Here is a 23,456-nt window from a genome sequence, read left to right on the forward strand (position 1 = left end):
ATTATTGATATCTCTCGAGTATTCCTTACAGGATGTTTCTTTACAATCAAAACGCCAACCCCTTGCAACGTCCAGGGTCTCCATATTTATAGGGAGAGGATATCTGGGTGTTGGTAAAGGGGGTCATCCCGTGACCTTCTTACCCATCATGTCACCAATGTGACACTTATGATTAATTCTTAAAACCTGACAATGAAGTGTTGTCTAATCAATAGGTAAGTGGGATAATGGGCCGCATGGCCCAAACCAGTCATGGGGTGCCTGAACACACACGTTTATGCTGCGTGTTCGAGAATTCAGGAATGGAGTATACACGTGATGTCTGATATGCGCACGTTTACATTGCGTGGTTGACTTCACAAATGGTCGGGGGTGCCAGATCTATGCCGCACCTCGAGCTTGATGTAGCGATAGCTCATGATATCCATACTGCTGACCCGATGCCTTCGAGCATACTTGCTAACCCTTTGATTAGCTCGGGCTAAAGAGGTGGAGACTCGTAACAGTAGCTCCGGGTAGACGGTTTCCACGTGGCAGATTGAATTATGCCCTTTTCCAGCTCGCTAATAACTCGTGGATATTTAGGGCGTACAGTGATTGACAACAGTGAAGTAAGATTTCCACTTTTTCTTTATCCTCTGTGAATACAGATTGTGTTTTGTTTCAAACAATAGTAAGCACTAAATAAAGATTGCATTCGATAATAACTAACTACACACTTTACAATGTCGTCAATGATTGTAAACTACAATTTCACTTTTCTATTTCTTTGTTTGTTTGAAACATTAGTTGGATATATTAGTTGGTAAAGAGCTAGTCCTTTAGAGGTGTTTAGAGCTTGATACCTTTTTTGGTGTAGAACTATGATGCCTTTTCTTCTTCTAAGAAGTATGAGAGTGATAGCTTTTCAGAGCCAAAGAAGTATGATATACCTGGTTTTGTTGTAAGTCTCTCAGTCTGCTATTTTATTTTTTTTACCGTTTACCTACTTTCGAATTGTATTGAGTGACAGAGTAGCTTTACCATTTTTGATGCTAGAAAAGATTACCGGCTTTACCTTTTTTGGTTGTCTAGTTTATTAAAGGTTTTAAGCTTTTATCTATATCTACTTTGTCTTTGTTATGTTGCATGAAAGTGTGAATTATACTTGCTAGTTGCTACATAATAGTTATGCATGTGTCGTGGACTTGCGGCAGGTTAGATGGCTGTCTAAACACCTGGGTGATGCCTAGTGTGAATGCCAAAAAATGGACCAGAGCCATAGTCAACAGTTTCCCTCAATTAGCCTTGAGCAAGCAAAGCAGCCTAATATCTTGTCCGACACGAGACCCATGTCTCACAGGAGCCCTTAGCGAAAGGGCCCAGAAAGACCTAAGGGGCCTCGCTACGCAAGGCTGCCCTTCCCCCACGGCCTTGCGCCCATGCCTTCGGCCCCATGGCCTCGCGCCCCATGGCCTTGCACCCATGCCTTCGGCCCCATGGCCTCGCTCCCATGGTCTTGGCCCCATGGCCTCGCCCCCATGGCCTCGCTCCCATGGTCTTGGCCCCATGGCCTCGCCCCCATGGTCTCGGCCCCATGGCCTCGCGCCCCATGGCCTCATGCCCATGGCCTTGCGCCCATGGCCTCGGCCCCATGGCCTCGCCCCCATGGTCTCGGTCCCATGGCCTCGCGCCCCATGGCCTCATGCCCATGGCCTTGTGCCCATGGCCTTGCGCCCATGCCTTCGGCCCCATGGCCTCGCCCCCATGGTCTTGGCCCCATGGCCTCGCGCCCCATGGCCTCATGCCCATGGCCTTGCGCCCATGCCTTCGGCCCCATGGCCTCGCCCCCATGGTCTCGGCCCCATGGCCTCATGCCCATGCCTTCGGCCCCGTGGCCTCGCCCCCATGGTCTCGCGCCCCATGGCCTCATGCCCATGGCCTTGCGCCCATGCCCTCGGCCCCATGGCCTCGCCCCCATGGTCTCGGCCCCATGGCCTCATGCCCATGGCCTTGTGCCCATGGCCTTGCGCCCATGCCTTCAGCCCCATGGCCTCGCCCCCATGGTCTCGCCCCCATGGTCTCGGCCCCATGGCCTCGCCCCCATGGTCTCGGCCCCATGGCCTCGCCCCCATGGTCTCGGCCCCATGGCCTCGCGCCCCATGGCCTCATGCCCATGGCCTTGCGCCCATGGCCTCACGCTCCATGGCCTCGCGCCCATGGCCTTGGAGGTGAGAATACTCACAAGTGGCAAGGTATACGCATGAATGTGGAATGTACCTGCAAACCTAAAGAAGTTAGAGTACGGATATGGTACCCCTACCAGACAAGTAGTGGGAACGTCAGGAGTTGGAATGCAAGGATAGGAGTTAGAGCCCGTACGTCTATAGCCAGGAGTCAGAGTCGACATCACTACCACCTGCACCACTACGTCTGCCACCACTCCTCTGGCATGGGTACGGACAAGTAGTGGAGACATCCTCCTGACACCTGCTCCTGTACTGGATGTACGACCACAACCTCTGAAGCCACTCCCCTAACATAGTACTTATGTACCCCTTGGTCTCCTGGACCACCATGTACCAAGGGCCATTAGAGCCTACTATAAAAGGAACTCTAAGACCACCTGAAAGGGGGTTGGGAGTTCTACTGTAGCAAAGGCTTGAGAGTTAATGAGAGATTGATTGATTTCTCCATTGTTATTCTGTCATAATTCTTGAGTTATTGCTTTGATTTCTATAGCTTTTTTATTGACGATCCTAACTTGATAATTTCTTCAAACTCAACTTAGTTGACGAGTTCTCACCGTCAACAGTTTGGCGCCGTCTGTGGGAAGAACAAGCATCAAGCCAGCGTTCTTCCATCATTCCCAGCAAAGAAAGATGCTAAGACGTTCAAAACGCCTATGGCAAATGCAAGATGATGAGGTTCTCCGGGATGAAGTAGAGCGGAGGGCTACCCAGAAAGACCCCCCTCCGCCTAAACATGGAGGCAGACCGGAGGAGTCTCTTCCCCCAAGGGAGGAGAAGGAAGCCTCATCTCCGACCATCAGGCCCGACGGAGGTCATTTGGAGCTGCCAGTGCATTCACTTCACCGGCCTCCGGTAGCACCACGCTCAGGCCACCAAGACCCAGGTCCATCAGCGCACGGGCCAAGCAAGGGTCCCGAGGTACGCTCAGCAAGTTCAGGCTCAAGGACTCGCCTCTACAGGGATGAGATTCAAGAGTTACACAAAAAGACTCGAAAGCTGGAAACCCGGATAGAGAACATGCAAGAGGTTCTAAATGACCTACTGCGAGGAAAGTCGAGCACACCCCCTCCTATGCGTAAAGGGAAGGAGCATGAAAAATGGGAAAGCACTGTCCCCGTAGATGATGGGGGAACCCAACTTTCCACCAGTAAAACCCCCCAAACAAGGTATCAGGGGGGACCTAGGCCAACAAAAGGTCCCCAGGAGCAAAGGCAGAGGGAAGGTGATGGTCGTAAGAGCGCGACCGGAGTCCCCTCAGAAGAGGCACCCCCTGGCCTAAGAAAAGAGCTCCATGGGGAGAGGTCAGAAGTAAGAGACGTACCCCCCGCGGTTCCACCGAGGGACACAACCAAGGCAAGGGATCAGCCCGAGACCCCGCGAAACTCCTTAGGCAAAAAGAGGAGGGGGCTAGACACCAAAATGCGAAGCCCTCGAGGCAAGATCACCATTGCACTTGGGGGGCACATGGATGACGAAGAAATTGACCGTGATTCACCCTTCACGAGGGAGATTCAGGCTGAGCGAATGCCCACTGGCTTCAGAGAACCTCGCATGACTCCGTACGAGGGTACTACAGACCCAAAATATCACTTAGACTCCTTCAATAACTTGATGAGGTTAAGAGGGGTCAACAACAGGGCAAAGTGTCATTGCTTCGTCGTTATGCTTAAAGGAGTGGCGTACAAGTGGTTCAAGAGGTTAAGGCCAGGAACAATCAAATCATGGCAGCAACTCTCTGATGAATTCCTGCAGCAACACCATGCAGCCTGTGATTACGTCATGCCAACTACTAACCTCGCTAACATAAAACAAGGCGAGGATGAAAGTCTGAAGGACTACGTCCATAGGTTCAGTATGGAAGCAACAAAGGTGGGAGATTTAACCAAAGCGGAGCTCAAGATGGCTATTACAGCCGGAGTTCGTCCAGGAAGCAAGTTATGGGGAAGCATGCTTAAAAGAGAAGTTTCGAATTTGGATGACTTCTTCGAGAGAGCACAGAAGTACATACGTGTGGAAGAGGGCCATAAGAACTTCCATGTCGAAGAAAGCAAACCTTCCTCCAGTGGCCATACTACCAATACGTCTGGAGATTCCATATAGGAGGGGGCATCGTGCTAGAGGGGTCGCTGACCATGTTTGAAATCGAACGAAGACCCTCTAGCCATGAAAGTCCCCACCCGAGGGGAAATCACCTCAAAAGCAGACACCTCCAAAAAGGGTCTCCAAAGTAGATGCCTCCAAAAAGGGTCTCCGAAGTAGACACCTCCAAAAAGGGTCTCCAAAGTAGATGCCTCCAAAAAGGGTCTCTGAAGTAGACACCTCCAAAAAGGGTCTCCAAAGTAGATGCCTCCAAAAAGGGTCTCCAAAGTAGACACCTCCAAAGAGGGTCTCTGAAGTAGACACCTCCAAAAAGGGCCTCCAAAGTAGACGCCTCCGAAAAGGGTCTCCAAAGTAGATGCTATCAAAAAGGGTCTCAAAGTAGACGCTTCCGAAAAGGGTCTCAAAGAAGACGCTTGCAAAAGGGTTTCAAAGAAGGCGCTTGCAAAAATAGTACTATGCCTAATGACGAGAAGGACGCTTCTCGCAAGATATAATAAGCGCGCGCAAAAATATATAAAAGGATAACTAGAACCCAAGGGGTCAATATATCCTTATAGATACAATCAAGATGCACCAAAGAGAGACCTAACGAACCCCCTTTCGTGTGGGTTCCAAAGGACCTCGAACATGATAAATAAAAAAACAAAAAGAGAGAGAAAAAGAAGAAGAATAAGAAAAACACATAAAAGGATAGCAAAGACCCAAAGGGTCAATATATCCTTACAAGTAATCAAAGTGCACCAACGGACACGGATCACCCATCAATACCACCAGAGCATAGGGAGTGTAGCATTAATATGAGTCTACCAGGAAGCCTAAAGACTTCCTCATAGACTCGGGGGGCAAGTGTGAATGCCAAAAAATGGACCAGAGCCATAGTCAACAGTTTCCCTCAATTATCCTTGAGCAAGCAAAGCAGCCTAATATCTTGTCCGACACGAGACCCATGTCTCACAGGAGCCCTTAGCGAAAGGGCCCGGAAAGACCTAAGGGGCCTCGCTACGCAAGGCTGCCCTTCCCCCACGGCCTTGCGCCCATGCCTTCGGCCCCATGGCCTCGCCCCCATGGTCACGGCCCCATGGCCTCGCGCCCCATGGCCTCATGCCCATGGCCTTGCACCCATGCCCTCGGCCCCATGGCCTTTCCCCCATGGTCTCGGCCCCATGGCCTCGCGCCCCATGGCCTCATGCCCATGGCCTTGTGCCCATGGCCTTGCGCCCATGCCTTCAGCCCCATGGCCTCGCCCCCATGGTCTCGACCCCCATGGCCTCGCGCCCCATGGCCTCATGCCCATGGCCTTGCGCCCATGCGTTCGGCCCCATGGCCTCGCCCCCATGGTCTCGGCCCCATGGTCTCGGCCCCATGGCCTCATGCCCATGCCTTCGGCCCCGTGGCCTCGCCCCCATGGTCTCGGCCCCATGGCCTCGCGCCCCATGGCCTCATGCCCATGGCCTTGCGCCCATGGCCTCACGATCCATGGCCTCGCGCCCATGGCCTCGGCCCCATGGTCCCGCGTCCATGGCCTTGGAGGTGAGAATACTCACAAGTGGCAAGGTATACGCATGAATGTGGAATGTACCTGCAAACCTAAAGAAGTCAGAGTACGGATATGGTACCCCTACCAGACAAGTAGTGGGAACGTCAGGAGTGGGAATGCAAGGATATGAGTTAGAGCCCGTACGTCTATAGCCAGGAGTCAGAGTCGACACCACTACCACCTGCACCACTACGTCTGCCACCACTCCTCTGGCATGGGTACGGACAAGTAGTGGAGACATCCTCCTGACACCTGCTCCTGTACTGGATGTACGACCACAACCTCTGAAGCCACTCCCCTGACATAGTACTTATGTACCCCTTGGTCTTCTGGACCACCAAGTACCAAGGGCCATTATAGCCTACTATAAAAGGAACTCTAAGACCACCTGAAAGGGGGTTGGGAGTTCTACTGTAGCAAAGGCTTGAGAGTTAATGAGAGATTGATTGATTTCTCCATTGTTATTCTGTCATAATTCTTGAGTTATTGCTTTGATTTCTATAGCTTTTTTATTGACGATCCTAACTTGATAATTTCTTCCAACTCAACTTAGTTGACGAGTTCTCACCGTCAACACCTAGGTTAACAGAAATATCCTTGCTTGTTTTAACAAATTTGACATAACAACAGGATAAACTGTATGAAAGAAATTTTCACAAAATTCTTAATCAGTACACTATAACTCTAATTTTGTTTAATGGGAATTATAATTTAGGGTGCAATTCTATGAAAATGAGCTTCCTCTATTGCTGGAAACTTTGGTTTTGACACCTTTCTGCCCTTTTTCTGAGTAATTAGTAATTGTTATGGAGCTGGTCTCAATGTAAAATATTACGATTTGTTCTTTGAATGCATTGTTGGTAGTTTGTTATATTTGGTGATTTAATTTGGTTTGGAAATCAGCTAGTTAGTGGTCTGTTAACATTTAAGACTATGTTCTCATCCCTTCTGCCTTTTCAATAGATGATAAAGACGCCAAAAGGTCATATAACAGTGGAACTCTTCAAGGACGGTTCTCCAAAAATCGTTGATAGATTCCTTGACTTGTGGTGAGTATCTCCTATTGTTTTTTGTAAGCTTGTATCTGTGGTCTGTATGTGTAATTTTGTGTCTTCTCATTCTTCAAAGCCATTTTTAAAAATAAAGTGAGCTAGTGATAGAAATGAAGAACAGAGAGATAGAAACTATTCCACTAATGTTCTGACCAAAATCTAATGATGATTAGACTATTAAAGACAATTAAGGGAGTTTTAAGTTCAAAATATTAAATCAGGAAACATATATTATTGATTTATTTAACCCTCTTTTTCTTTACCATTTGTGGGTATGGGTAAGGGCGATATGCTTTTAGGACGATATTTGTTGAAGGCATTTTGTTTGCCATAAGTATGCTTATCTTTCAGTTAGTTAATGAGACCGGTGGTCCAAATATTGATATGGCCTACTCCATTCTTTGTGATAGTTGTCTTATGTTATACTTTGGAAGAATATTTAATCAACTGGTTTTTCAGTCAAAAAGGATTCTTTAAAGGGATGGCATTGAGTCATGTGATAAAAAACTACGTGATTCATGGAGGAAACTCCCAAGGGATTGGAATAGCTGATGCAAAGCCAACGTTAATGAGTGAATAATATATCTAGTTTGGCCTATTACAATCTCTAAACAAAATGGTTTTCGTTCAAACATTTAATACAACACAAACTTTAGGCTTACAATCCTATTATATCCATAAATCATTCAATAAGGCTATAGATACAAATTTGATGAATATAAAAATATATAGAGCTAACATAATGAGATTAGGCGCCATCAAATTATTAAATACAATAAACTAATAGAAGAAGTACATACACGTGGCAGAGAGGAAATGCGCCATTTGCATTCAAAAGTCACATGTTTGAGCATTTTTATCGTGTATTTATTATTATTTTTCTTGTTAACCTTACTTGTCATTTAAAGGCCTTCAAAAGTAAAATGTTGTGGCTTGTCTGGTTTAGAAGCCATAATAGTAGTTCAATGTATTGCCTTTAATCATGAGCTTTTTTCAAACTCATATATCAGTTGTCTTATTCAGTATGAACTTCACGTATTGCATCAAAGCATGAGATTTTATATATAGTAAGTGAAGCCTCCCCAAAGAACATGGGAGCTGGTTCATGTTTTGTTTTGGTTTTTGGGTTTGGTTTAGTCTACTTAATTGCACATAGTGAGGACAAAGAAGCCTCCCCAAATGTACAAAAGTCTAGCTTCGAGTACATATATAGATCATCTTATGTTAAACGAGTATAGTATGAAATATATGAATTTCTAGCTTTGGTGGTGGCGCATTGCTAACTCTGTGAGGAGTTCTTTCATTTGCATATAATGATTGAATATTAATGATTTTGTTGAGTATGTGTTTCTTTGAATGTGGTGTTTTATTACTTGTGATTTATTTGTGAGAGTGGAAGTGTTTACTTGTGGTATTTGTGAGAGTTTCAAGATTTTAGAAAATTACAACAAGAAAGGCGTAATCATTTACAATACCCTCATAGGACTTCACGCTATAGCTATACTAAATTGGAAGCTGATTTAGTAAGTACATATATAGAACGAATTATGCCTGATTTTATGTTTTTTTTTTCATTTGATGTTAAATTTGACCTAATTCTATTATATGCAGCAAGCTAAGTGGGGCACAACAGAGCAGATAGATCGATCTATACTCTGGAAGGAGGCCAGGAAAGATTCTTCTGGTAACTGTGTCACTGACCGTGACCAGGTCATGGGAGAGGCCATTGTAAGTTGTAAAACATTAAATGACTTTTGGTAATTGTTTTATATTTTAGTAACAAACAAATAATTGATTAAATTTTGTACAAGAAGACATGCTTGAGCAAAGAAAAGAGGGCAAATTGATTGAGATCGGAACAAATGACATCCTAACACAAGTGTTAGGTACTGCTAAGCACCTTGGTCGAGTTCAAGGCCAGAGTCGAGGTGTTACACAAAGAGACTACTTTCATAAGCCTGTTGGGATTGGGGGGGGGGGGGGGGGGGGATCTAAGAGGCTTGCTAGAGTTACCTTTGGAAATTATAACTAGAGTTTCTTGAGCGGATGAGTCATAGCTAGAGTAAATTTTGAAATTAGAATTAAAAAAATATACTAATTGTAGTTTTTAGTTAGCACTTACATAGTTATTCCAAGTGTATATTTTTATCTTGTAATTAGATTTGGAACATACTGAATTTTATTGATTTTGTCTGCTTGATGATTCCGTCTGAACTATGTTGTAATTACACAATAAATTATGAATGAATATAGTGGATGAAAATAGTGAAATGAAAAAATTCCCATATTTAACATGGGACGTCGGTCTCCACAAAACTGCCATCTTATGTATTGCAGGGGACGATGCTTGCACATAAATTGTCATCTCATGTACTGCAGGAGGATGACGCTTGAGTAGGAACTGTCGTCACATTTACTACAGTGGATGACGCTAGCACAGACACTGTTGTCTTATGTACCACAAGAGACAACGTTTGTATAGGAACCATCGTCTCATGTACGATAGGACATGACGCTTTTATTTAAACCGTCGTTTCATGCTTTACATGGCATGACATTGCATGGGACGACGGTATTAGAACCACCATACGAGAGTCCATACGACGGTTTAAAACCATCGTCTCATGTCAATTTTGTAGTAGTGAGATGTTTATTTGGCACCATTAATTGATGATTTGAAAGATTTGTATGAAAATGGTGTTGATGCATATGACGGTTTTAAGAAAGAAGTCTTTAACTTAAAAGCTGTTTTGTTGTGGACTGTTAATGATTTCCCAGCTTATGGTAATCTATCAGGGTTAAGCACAAAAGGTTACCAGGGATGTCAATTATGTTGTACTAACACAAGGGCTATTCGTTTGTCGAATTGGCACAAAATTTGTTGTATGGGTCATAGTGTTGGTTTTTATTGATCAAATAAGAGATTATACGCAGCTAAACAATAATCAAATTGTTAATTTAATCCCACAAGATTTCTAGATCTACTTCTTCACATGCATATATATATTGAATCAAAGACAATAATAGAAAAATTACCTCAGGTCCTTCCTTGCTGCTATCTTCTTGTATGGAAAAATCCTTGAGATCTCACACCAAGATCTTCCAAAATGTTCTGAGCACACAAAGAACGAGTGTGAGCTCGCTATACAAAATAATAGGCAAAATCTATTTATCAGATGTTCTCAACACATGAGATCCGATAAAGTTCGGACCTAGGTTTTGTGAAGAACAGTGACTTTTGTATGTATCACTGTTCTCTTTCTCTGAAAGAGATTTCTAGATATTTTTCTATCCCTGAAAATTTACGTTCTATATCCTATATTTAATATATCCAATATATTAAAATAAAATCTTAGTTATTTTAAACAATTTGAAAATCACTAATCAGTTATCCGATTTTTGTTTAAATAATAATATTTTAATCATATTCCAATATCTCATTATTTATTTAATATTTAAATAACTAAAATTGTGGAACCAAGAAACTGTTCTGAGTCTCTTATGCATGTAGCACAGTGACTGTGCACTGTGCTACACGTGTACCACATGCCAGTGATGACATGTGATTTTTCCCAATTTTTATTATTATTTAAATACCAAAAATCCCAAAAATAAATTAATTCAAAATTAATTATATTTTTGTTAAATCAAATAATTAATTAATTCTTAATTAATTAATTACACATAATTATACAATAATTATGTTTGATACTTAGAAAAATATTTTACTTATTAAATAAGTCATTTTTGCCCATTTTTGTATTTACCTTTGTCAGTGTTTGTTTGAGTCATTTTGGGGACCATGGACCTATAACATTAAGCTCCAATAAATTGAAATTAAATAATTAAACTCTTTAATTATAATAGTTAATTTATTAATTTTGATATTTCTCCACTATAAATTCAGAATTACACTCTTTATGTTATAGATATACTTTTACAAAAATCTTATCTTAAGTCGTCCATTGATATAACCATCTTACAATAGTTCAACCCTCTAATTAATTAGTTCATAAATTAGAATGGAAGAATTACCATTTTACCTTTCTAATTTACTTTTTATTCCTTAAGTACCATTAATTCACTAATGAATAATTAATCTATAATCTAATTATAGATTTGAGCTCAAAATCATTCAGTTCCAGAATTAACCCTTAAGGGAACTAATATACGATCCGTTAGGAAAGATTAGATTTGTAATGACCCATCTACTCTAGACTTTTGGACCATTAACGAAAACTATACATAAACACTAATCCTTAATAAAACTTACAAGTGAAAAGACCATAACTTTATTTAAGAAACTTGTAAAAATAAAAGTTAAACTTACATAAAATTCAAGTTAGGATATGGGATCCCATTGTTTTAAAATCAAAACATGACATAATTAAAAAGAGATTTACATAATAAGATGCGTAAAAATACATGTAAAAGCCATAAAAACAAAACTACATCCTCGAATCGAAACTCTCGGCTCTTTGAATCCATTCCGCCTCAATACACATTCTCTAAGCTTCCAAGAACCTTCCCCGCCACTAAGACCTATTTTCCTGCACATATAAACAAAAAGGAATGAGCCTAATGCCTAGCAAGGAAAATCTAACATATAGCCATATACATAAAAATTCATAGTGCAATATAAAAAAAAACATACCATAACACATATATCACATACATACTATAATGGCCATTATTACTTAGGGTCCCATAGACTAAACAAGTCATATGCCCATTAGATTAGTAGGGTCCTACTAGCTAAGCAGGTCATATGCCCATAATCTGTTTGGGGCTTGTTAGTCATATGGGTCATATGCCCAAGTCTACAAACATACATATCATAACATATTTCATAACATAAAAACCATAAGATAACATATAAAACATATAGCACATAAATCCTATCCTATTTTCCTTACCAATATACCGGGATGATGAGAACAAAGTCAGGATTTTGGAACACTCCTAAAAACCATAATATAGAGGTGAGTATACTAAAGAAAAGAGATGGAAAGAATAAACTACACCATCGAAACGATACTTACCAATGAAAACCTTAAGTTCGAAGAACTTAGATGCCTAAGAATAGAAAAGACTGAGTTAGGATTTGAGTAGAGAAGAACTATAAGAATCAATACAGAAAGGAACTAGAATTAGGAATACCTTGAATGCTTCTATGACCGAACTATACCTCGAAACCGAAATACACTATAACCTTACTTCCCAAGTGTTTATTAAGCTTATAATGATTAAGCTTATAATTCCCAACCCAAGTGTTTACACTCTCACAATAACCTAGCAACTTGCAGCCTCTAAACTTAGCTTGATGAATGAATGAAAAATGCTTGGTGCTAGGTCCTATTTATAGAGTTCTAGGAATAAAAATCTTCTTTTTGGCTTTGAATAAAAATAATAAATTTAATTGAAAATATTTGAATATCCTTCAGCCAAAGGCTTAGGAATTGTTCAAATTTTTCAGAGAGATTTAAGGATTCAAAACTTGATTTTCAAAATAATAAAAACAAATAGAATCCTAACTTCTAACTCCCTAAATCTCGTAACTCTAAACTCCCCTTCAGTAAAATCAACATATCTGGAGCTGTAGAACTCCGATTTGGACTCTATTTATATCGTTAGAAAGCTCATTAAATTATCTACAACTTTTAAGAAATACTATTTTTCGAAATTCCTAATATAGCTGGGTCAAAAGCAAGTCGGAAGTTACAGTACCCTAAAGTTACGAAAAATCTATTTAATTATCTAAATATCAACCTAATCCACAAATAAATAAAATTGTGATAAATGTCATCCTCCTATCAGATTTTGGTGAAGACTAAGTCTTATATTTCTCTTATTTTATCATTAAAATAATAATTTCTTAATAATCATACATATGATAAGTGCTACTATCTTATTGTGTCTATCTAAACCTTATAATATAATAAATATCACCATCAATATCAGTCATATTAATCAAACCTTAGGTTAAAATTAATATTCTTAAACTATAGGTTAAACTTAGAAAATCTACAAGTGTTACTATGAGTGTCCAATTAATTCCCGGTCTGAACCAAAATCCACAGTTATAAACATACTACAACTAATACTAGCTATTACTACTACTACTACTACTACTACTACTACTACTACTACTACTACTACTACTACTACTACTACTACTACTACTACTACTATCTAACTAGTTGAGTAAATTCTGGGACTCTACAAGATTCCTTATTATTGATACATGTTCCCAGCCATCCATGATATTAAATCTCCAAAACAGAAGTCATTAGCCTCATTCTTTGAAGAGACCTTAACGAATGAATCAAAAGATTTAATAAACATGAACAGGAGTTCATGAACACTCAGGATTTAGGTTGATCTATAAATGATTATCAGTTATGATATGAATTACAAGTCTTTATTGTTAAATGGTTTTTGGATAAAGACTTTAATTCGTATCGATCCTTGTCATATATAATCATATTATATAAAGCACTTTTACCGAGATGTCTTACCACATCAATAATCCGAATCTAGATTATTTGTATCATTATGATACTCAGTAAACCGTACTTACAACTCCAATTAAAGAATTCCATAACTTTAATTTGTTGTTGTTGACTATTTTTATTCATTCATGTTATCTTAATTCTCTCGTACTAATACAAGATCACATCCTCAATAATGAATATGGAATTTTTATGATATTTACAAAATTATTCAAACAATAATTTAACAATCTAAATATAACAATAATAATAAACCATTGTATTTATTTATTCACAGAAAAAAAAATGTCTTTTACATGCTTTTAGGACACACTCCTAACAATCTCCCACTTGTACTTAAAGCAAGTGAGACATTTCTCTCAATCCCATATTTCGTACATGACCCTCGAATTGCTTTGCTGGAAGCGTCTTCGTGAACAGGTCTGCTAGGTTGTGTTCTGACGCGATTTTCAGAATGGACACATCTCCTCTATGTACGATTTCTCTGACCAAGTGGTATTTGCGCTCTATATGCTTTCCCCTCTTGTGGCTTCTTGGTTCTTTGGAATTGGCCACTGCTCCACTGTTGTCACTGTAAAGAACAAGTGGTTTCTCCACTTTTGGAACTACTTCCAAATCTGTGTAGAACTTTTTCAGCCAAACTACTTCCTTAGCTGCTTCACAAGCTGCTACGTATTCAGCTTCCATGGTTGAATAAGCTATACTGGATTGCTTAATGCTTCTCCAGACAACTGCTCCACCACCAAGAGTGAATATTGACCCAAAAGTAGACTTTCTACTATCCTTGTCAGATTGAAAATTTGAATCAGTGTATCTAGTAGGTTTGAGGTCACTACCCGAATATACTAGCATATAGTCTCTCGTTCTCCTGAGATACTTGAGAATATGTTTCACCGCAATCCAGTGTTCCAAACTTGGATTTGATTGATAACGACTGACAATCCCTACTGCATAACATATGTCAGGTCTAGTACATAACATTGCATGCATTAGGCTCCCTACAGCTGATGCATAGGGATACTTTCTCATATCCTCTTGCTCTTGTGGTGTCTTTGGACACTGATCTTTGCAAAGAGTAATTCCATGTCTGGTCGGCAATTGACCCTTTTTGGAATTCTCCATAGAGAATCTTTCAAGCACTTTATCAATATAATTTGCTTATGAAAGTGCTAGGAGCTTGTTCTTTCTATCTCTTAGAATTTTAATGCCCAGAACATAGCTCGCTTCTACCAAATCTTTCATTTGGAATTTGTCAGCCAACCATTTCTTTACATTTGATAATGTCTCTACATCATTCCCAATGAGTAGGATATCATCAACATAAAGAACTAAGAAAACCACAATTTTTCCTTCGATGTATTTATAAACACATGCTTCGTCAAAATTTTGTTCAAAACCATATGTTTTAATAGTTTCATCAAATGTTAAGTTCCAAGATCTTGATGCTTGTTTCAATCCATATATGGATTTCAACAACTTGCATACTTTTTGATCTTGATCCTTCTTTATAAACCCTTCTGGTTGTTCCATATAAATGGTTTCATCAAGGTGGCCATTCAGAAAGGCTGTCTTGACGTCCATTTGCCATATCTCATAATCATAGATGGCAGCTATGGATAAAAGTATGCGAATGGACTTAAGCATGGCCACAGGAGAAAATGTTTCTTCATAGTCCACACCCTCTCTCTGTGTGTAGCCTTTGGCCACAAGCCTTGCTTTATAGGTCTCTACCTTTCCATCTGCACCCTTTTCTTCTTGTAGATCCATTTGCATCCAATGGCATTAACATTGTCAGGAAGATCTACAAGTTCCCAGACTGAATTGGAATACATTGATTCCATTTCTTGATTCATGGCATCTTGCCACTTATCAACATCAGGGTCTTCCATTGCTTCTTTAAAAGTCAATTGATCGTCCTTTTTAGTATCTGATACAAGAACGTGTGCCTCAGGTTCGTAGCGAATAGGTTGTCTCACAATCCTCCCACTACGACGTTGCACTGGTTTTTCCTTTTCAGGAATTGTGGTTTCTTTGGTTGTTTTATCATTAACTGATGAAGAAGATGGAGATGAAATTTTATCTGTCATTAGTTCCTCTAAAACTACTTTGCCCCGAGGTTTAAAATCATTCATATAGTCGTGTTCTAAAAAGGTTGCATTTGTCGAAACAAATACATTTTGATCACTTGGGCTATAGAAATATCCACCTCTTGTTTCTGGAGCATAGCCCACAAATATACACACTTCAGACCTAGAATCCAGTTTTCCAAATTTAGATCTTAGCACATGAGCAGGACAACCCCAAATACGGAAATGTCATAAACTAGGTTTACTTCCATTCCATAGTTCTAGAGGTGTATTTGTCACAGCTTTGGACGGAACTACATTCAAAATGTAATTAGCCGTTTGAAGTGCATATCCCCAAAATGATAAGGGAAGTGAAGAGTAGCTTAATATAGACCTGACCATGTCCAACAGGGTCCGATTTCTTCTTTTTGAAACTCTGTTTTGTTGTGGTGTTCCAGGTGCTGTGAGTTGGGATTGAATTCCATGCTCCAGCAATAAATCTTTGAATTCAGAATCCAAATATTCACCACCACGATCAGATCAGAGTGTTTTTAAAGATTTACCTAATTGCTTCTCAGCTAAGGCTTTGAAGTCTTTAAACCTATCAAAAGTTTCTGACTTCTTAAGCATTAGGTGAACATGACCGTATCTAGAATAGTCGTCAGTAAATGTGACAAAATATTCATGACCACCTCGAGCTTGAATGTTAATTGGACCACATACATCACTATGTATTAGCTCTAGTGGTTCTTTGGCTCTATTTCCCTTTGAAGTGAAAGGTCGTTTAGTCAATTTTCCTTCTAAATAGGATTCACAAACCGGTAGGGTTCCAACTGTTAGTTCCCTTAAAGGTCCATCTTTAGTTAACCAGTTTATCCCATCTAGACTAATATGACCTAATCTTAAGTGCCATAGATATGTGTCATTTTCTTTAAAAACCTTTTGTCTTTTGTTACTTTGTGGAACAGCTACTTTAAATAATTCAGAATTATTGAGCGATTTTTCTATTGGATTAAGCATGTACAGTCCATCCTTTTGTTTTGCATGACAAATATTGTTCCCATTCCTTGAAATAAAAATCATATTATTATTAAAAGAAATGCCAAATTTTTGTTCATGTAACAAAGATAAAGAAATAATGTTTCTAGTAATTTCAGGAATAAATAGCACATTATTCAAAACTAGAAAATTGTTCTTAAAATTTAAACGGACTGTTCCACATGCTTTAGCTGAAACAAGCGCTCCACTTCCCACTCTCATAGTCATCTATCCTTGCTTCAACTGCTTTGCGGACTCAAGCATCTGCAAACAAGAACAAACATGGTTAGTGGAACCAGAATCAATTATCCATGATAATTTATGTTGTTCCACCATACAAGCTTTGAGTACAAGTAAATCTGATTTACCTTTCTTTTTCTCTTTTAGCTCGGCGAGATACTTTGGACAGTTTCTCTTCCAATGACCATCGACATTACAATGGAAACACTTTCCTTTGGGTGCCTTTTGTTTGGGGTCATTGTTCTTTTTGTTCTCGGGTGCCTTGGATGAATTCTTTTCCATTTTCATATTGTCCTTTTTAGGTTTGCAATCATTGTTATTGCTTTTTCTTTTCTTCTTAGAAGAAGATGGTTTTGCTTCAGCCTGACTTGAGATGGTCTTATTCAATGACTCAAAAGTTTGTAATTCATTCAGCAATTGTGTCATGTTAAAATCCAATTTGTTCATGACATAATTTGTTGTGAATGTAGAAATAGCAGGAGTTAAAGACTCAAGTATAGTGCTTACTTGTGTCTTTTCATCCATGACTGCTCCATGCGTCTTAGCTTCATGAAGTACACTGATCATGTTCAAAACATGATCACGCACAGATTGACCTTTCTTCATCTTAGCATTCATGTAGGTTCTAGTAGCCTCATGACGGCTTTAATCAGATGGGCACCCAAACATTTCCTTAAGAGATTCTAGTATCTCAAAAGCTGTTTCCATGGATTCATGCTTTGTTCGTAAGACATCACTCATGCTTACAAGCATATAGCACTTAGCTTTGTTGTTGGATTGAATCCATGCATCAAATTTGTCCCAAACATGTTTCGGGGCATTGACACCAGGTTCTTCAGAACATTCCTCATTTAGGACAAACTTGTGGTTTTCGCTAACCAACAACAGATTCATATTTGATTTCCATTTTATGAAGTTATCACCAGTTAATTTTTCTTGTGCGATCAAAGCAGTGATGGGATTTCCAGAGATAGACACATTCTGAATAAAATAAAAAATACAAATATTATTATTATATTTAGAAAAATAAATATCAAAGTTTTCAGAAATTAAACGTGATGCATGAGCACAATTAAAACACATAAAATAAAGATTAGTTTCCACGATAAAATTTTCTAACAATTAAAGTGCCTTCTTAGGGTCGGTCAAATTAATTTTAGAGAATTTATAAGACATTCTTATCTTTATTGTTTAAAACTTAAAATAACTCTTTATTTTCTCTTTTAAACATTAAAGTACCGCTTAGTTTGGTCAAGTTATGATTATCCACTGCAAAAGCTTAATCATAGCTTTGTGAGTGTAACCCATTATTTCGGAGTTCATGACTTAACTTAGGACATGCCGCCTTAGGGTCGGTCAAGCCTAAAATACATCATTAGTTCCTATCTTTGTAAGAAATACAACCTTGCTATTGTTATGTCTAGACACCTTCCTTAGGGGGACGAAAACAAAGCCGTCGCAAGGCGCTATTCATATCTCACAGTGTTATATTAATAATGGAGACCATGGGTTATGTTTGAGATATTAAACCTCTCTCACTCACTATTTTGAAATAAGTGTTTTTAACCTAATTAATTCTAAATTAATTATAACATCTTTAAACCTTATGAACCTAATTAAAATTGGAAAGAAAGCGAGTTTCTAGGTCCATATCCAATTTTAAATTACCAATCATGTTCATCTAAACTTTACTAAAAAAACACTTTTAAAATAAAGTTGGTTTAAAGAAAATAAGTCATAAAGACTTAAAAATTGGTGTGATATTTTACCAAGTTTTCAAAATAAAACTAAGTAATTTACATGCAATTGATTTCGCAAAACAATTCATATAAACATATAGGACAATCCTAATAATCATGTTTCTACAAATGAGATGCATGATTATGACTGTGTGGGTTTTTATGCATGGCATAAAATGCATGAACATGTTATCAATCACATGAAAAAAATTATTTAAATAAATAAACAATAAATGTTGAACCGGGTGCTTTTGGGTATTTCTAATTTTACAACCACTTTATAAAATTAAAAATTAAAATAAAACGGCCTTGATCTCCATCTGGCTTCTTTACTTTACTGTTGGTAGGATATGTGTCGTTGTTGGTCCAGAATAATAATAAGAAAACAATTTTCTAATTATTTTTGATTAATTAAAACAAACCTTTAAATAATCATTATTTTTATTTTTCTTTTTAATTAAAATAACTTTTAATTAAAATTAGAAACTGAAATAATTAAATAAAATCTGTTATTTTTAAAATTAAATTTTGAAATAAGATTTTTTTTAAAAAAATTGTTAGGATAAAAAAATTATCACATTATTTAAATATCAAATTTCTATTAAATAGGATATTTAACATTTTAAAAATTAAAAAAATAACAGAAAAATTTTAGAAAAATAAAAAAAATATTATGGACTAGTAGGACGGGGACACGTGGCATCAAACGGTGCTGCCGGGATGTACGGAACCGTACGGATTCGTACGGACGTTCGTACAACGTCCCGGCAGCGGCTCGGAGGGTGGCCTCGGAGGAGCGGTGGCTGAATTCTGAATCCCGGGCTCCGTTCTGACTTTTGTGTGATCGGAATTACAATTTTATGGCGTCAAAAACAAAATCCTATGCCCTTCAATGGCTTACACAATGATCTAATCATAAACAAATCCTAACCCAAAAACACCATACAATTAACGATTCAACATTCCCATGCATTCAATCATATTAAGCCATCCATTCATTCATCAAAAATAAATAAATGCATAAAATTAAACCCACACAGATTCAATATATATATATGTGAAGATGGCTCTGGTACCATTTGTTGGTTTTTATTGATCAAATCAGAGATTATACGCAGCGGAACAACAATCAAATTGTTAATTTAATCCCACAAGATTTCTAGATCTACTTCTTCACATGCATATATATATTGAATCAAAGACAAGAATAGAAAAATTACCTCAGGCCCCTCCTTGCTGCTTTCTTTTTGTATGGAAAAATCCTTGAGATCTCACACCAAGATCTTCCAAAATGTTCTCAGCACACAAAGAACAAGTGTGGGCTCGCTATACAAAATAATAGGCAAAATCTATTTATCAGATGTTCTCAACACATGAGATCTAATAAAGTTTGGACCTAGGTTTTGTGAAGAACAGTGACTTTTGTATGTATCACTGTTCTCTTTCTCTGAAAGAGTTTTATAGATATTTTTCTATCCCTGAAAAGTTACGTTCTATATCCTATATTTAATATATCCAATATATTAAAATAAAATCTTAGTTATTTTAAACAATTTGAAAATCACTAATCAGTTATCCGATTTTTGTTTAAATAATAATATTTTAATCATATTCCAATATCTCATTATTTATTTAATATTTAAATAACTAAAATTGTGGAACCAAGAAACTGTTCTGAGTCTCTTATGCATGTAGCACAGTGACTGTGCACTGTGCTACACGTGTACCACATGCCAGTGATGACATGTGATTTTTCCCAATTTTTATTATTATTTAAATACCAAAAATCCCAAAAATAAATTAATTCAAAATTAATTATATTTTTGTTAAATCAAATAATTAATTAATTACACATAATTATACAATAATTATGTTTGATACTTAGAAAAATATTTTACTTATCAAATAAGTTATTTTTGCCCATTTTTGTATTTACCTTTGTCAGTGTTTGTTTGAGTCATTTTGGGGACCATGGACCTATAACATTAAGCTCCAATAAATTGAAATTAAATAATTAAACTCTTTAATTATAATAGTTAATTTATTAATTCTGATATTTCTCCACTATAAATTAAGAATTGCACTCTTTATGTTATAGATATACTTTTACAAAAATCTTATCTTAAGTCGTCCATTGATATAACCATCTTACAATAGTTCAACCCTCTAATTAATTAGTTCATAAATTAGAATGGAAGAATTACCATTTTACCTTTCTAATTTACTTCTTATTCCTTAAGTACCATTAATTCACTAGTGAATAATTAATCTATAATCTAATTATAGATTTGAGCTCAAAATCATTCAGTTCCAGAATTAACCCTTAAGGGAACTAATATACGATCCGTTAGGAAAGATTAGATTCCTTATTATTGATACATGTTCCCAACCATCCATGATATTAAATCTCCAAAACAAAAGTCATTAGCCTCATTTTTTGAAGAGACCTTAACGAATGAATCAAAAGATTTAATAAACATGAACAGGAGTTCATGAACACTCAAGATTTAGGTTGATCTATAAATGATCATCAGTTATGATATGAATTACAAGTCTTTATTGTTAAATGGTTTTTGGATAAAGACTTTAATTCGTATCGGTCCTTGTCATATATAATCATATTATATAAAGCACCTTTACTGAGATGTCTTACCACATCAATAATCCGAATCTAGATTATTTATATCATTATGATACTCAGTAAACCATACTTATAACTCCAATTAAAGAATTCCATAACTTTAATTTGTTGTTGTTGACTATTTTTATTCATTCATGTGATCTTAATTCTCTCGTACTAATACAAGATCACATCCTCAATAATGAATATGGATTTTTTCTGATATTTACAAAATTATTCAAAAAATAATTTAACACTCTAAATATAACAATAATAATAAACCATTGTATTTATTTATTCACAGAAAAAACAAATGTCTTTTACATGCTTTTAGGACACACTCCTAACACATAGACGATATTTGCCCCTAAATCATCATTATAGGGAAAAAAAAAAAGCATTTTATGGTGATAAAGAACAAGGTGTTGCTCCTTTGCCACTTTCAGGGCAACAAATTCTTAAAGAAGTAGAGAAAATTGATTTCAAGTATGGAAAAATGTAGAAAAACAAGAAAGTAAATGGATGTTTCCAAAGGAATTCAATTTTTTTTTCGTCTCCCTTACTGGAAAGATTTACTTGTTCGACATTGTTTGGATGTCATGCATATAGAAAAAAATGTGTGCGAAAGTATTATAGGTATATTACTTGATTTTCCCAGTAAAACTAAGGATGGTTTAACTAGTCGTTTAGATCTTGTTGAAATGGGTATACGAACTGATTTAACACCTGAACAGAAAGGTAAACGCACATATTTACCTCCTGCTTGTTTCACGTTGTCCAAAGAAGAGAAAAAAGTTGTATGTAAATCATTTGCAGAGATGAAAGTGCCTGATGGCTATTCATCCAACATTCGAAACTTGGTATCCATGGGAGATTTGAAGCTGATGGGTATGAAATCACGTGACTGTCATATGTTGATGCAACAATTACTTTCGATTGCTATTCGGTCAGTATTACCGAAAAAAGTTCGAGATCGTTTGACGAATGTTTGTATATTCTTCAATCATTTATGCGGAAAATAATTAGAAATGAAAAAATTGGATGCATTGCATTGTAAGATAGTGGAAACTCTATGCAACCTTGCAATGTTTTTTCCGCCATCCTTCTTTGACATTAAAATACATTTAATGGTTCATCTAGTAAGGGAAGCCAAGTTGTGTGGACCAGTTTGGGTGAAATGGATGTATCCATTTGAAAGAAGTATGAAGGTGTTGAAAAGTTATGTGCGTAATCATTATCGTCCTGAAGCTAGTATGGCTGAATGTTATATATCGGAAGAGGCAGTAGAATTTTTCTCAGAATACATGAGTGGGGTTGAGGCAATCGGAATCAACAAACCACGAAATAACTCAGATGGAGTTGATATAGGACTACGAGGGAACGGAACAGTGATCACCGTGTCTAGGGAAGAATTAGATCAAGCTCAATTAGTTGTGTTGCAAAATAATCCTGAGATTCAATCATATATAATGTAAGTAGATAATATATTTCAATCATATATATTATAGTAGTGATTTTCTTTTTGTTGTTTAAACTTTTTGTTATTTCTTCTATGTTTCAGTGATCACATAGAGTTATTACAGTCAATGATTCCAAACAAGGTTAAAAATAAACAAAAATGGGTTATAGATGAGCATAATAAAATGTTTTGCCAATGGCTGAAGAATACAATTTTGGCGAAGTTGGGAGAAAAAAATCATGGACTGTCGACTGAGTTGAAGCGCATATCTCTTGGAGAAAGCATTGATGTAATAAAGCATCAAGCTTACATTGTCGAAGGGAAACGATTTCATACTAAGTTAAGAGATGATGCTTGGCTAGTTCAAAATAGTGGAGTAAGTGTAGTTGCAGAAGCTATACATTTTGCCAGTGCAAAAGATAATAACCCAATTTCAGGCACAATGACATACTACGGGATTGTTGAAGAAATATGGGAGCTAGATTATTCATTATTTCGTATTCCTCTTCTTAAATGTTCTTGGGTAGACAACAATACTGGCGTTAAAATTGACGAACTTGGATTCACTCTGGTTGATTTAAGCAAGAACGATCTTTTTATCATGGCTGCCCAAGCAAAACAAGTGTTTTATATACTTGATCCAGTTAATGATAAATGGTCCATCGTTTTATCCGTTCCCGAGCGGAAGTTCTCAGAAAAAGAAGATTACGATGAAAATTATGATTTATATCATCACTGTTTCATTGTTGGACAACCGATACATGAACAAGTTGAGAATATTCAGGATAATGATAATGATAGCGATGCCGATTGTAACGCCCTGGTTACCCCAGAACCGTTACGGTGAACTGGAAATTTGACC

At 37.7% G+C, this 23,456-nt stretch overlaps 1 long non-coding RNA gene across 1 annotated transcript; it reads left to right on the plus strand.

Moving 5' to 3' along the window:
- The first annotated feature begins 593 nt into the window (after window positions 1-593).
- On the plus strand, window positions 594-7,557 carry LOC133816223 (uncharacterized). The gene is made up of 3 exons (XR_009885091.1): window positions 594-611; window positions 6,832-6,917; window positions 7,380-7,557. It is a non-coding gene; the product is annotated as an uncharacterized LOC133816223 (long non-coding RNA).
- Window positions 7,558-23,456: the final 15,899 nt, after the last annotated feature.

This window comes from Humulus lupulus, chromosome 2 (genome assembly GCF_963169125.1).
Source record: "Humulus lupulus chromosome 2, drHumLupu1.1, whole genome shotgun sequence".
NCBI lineage: Eukaryota > Viridiplantae > Streptophyta > Magnoliopsida > Rosales > Cannabaceae > Humulus > Humulus lupulus.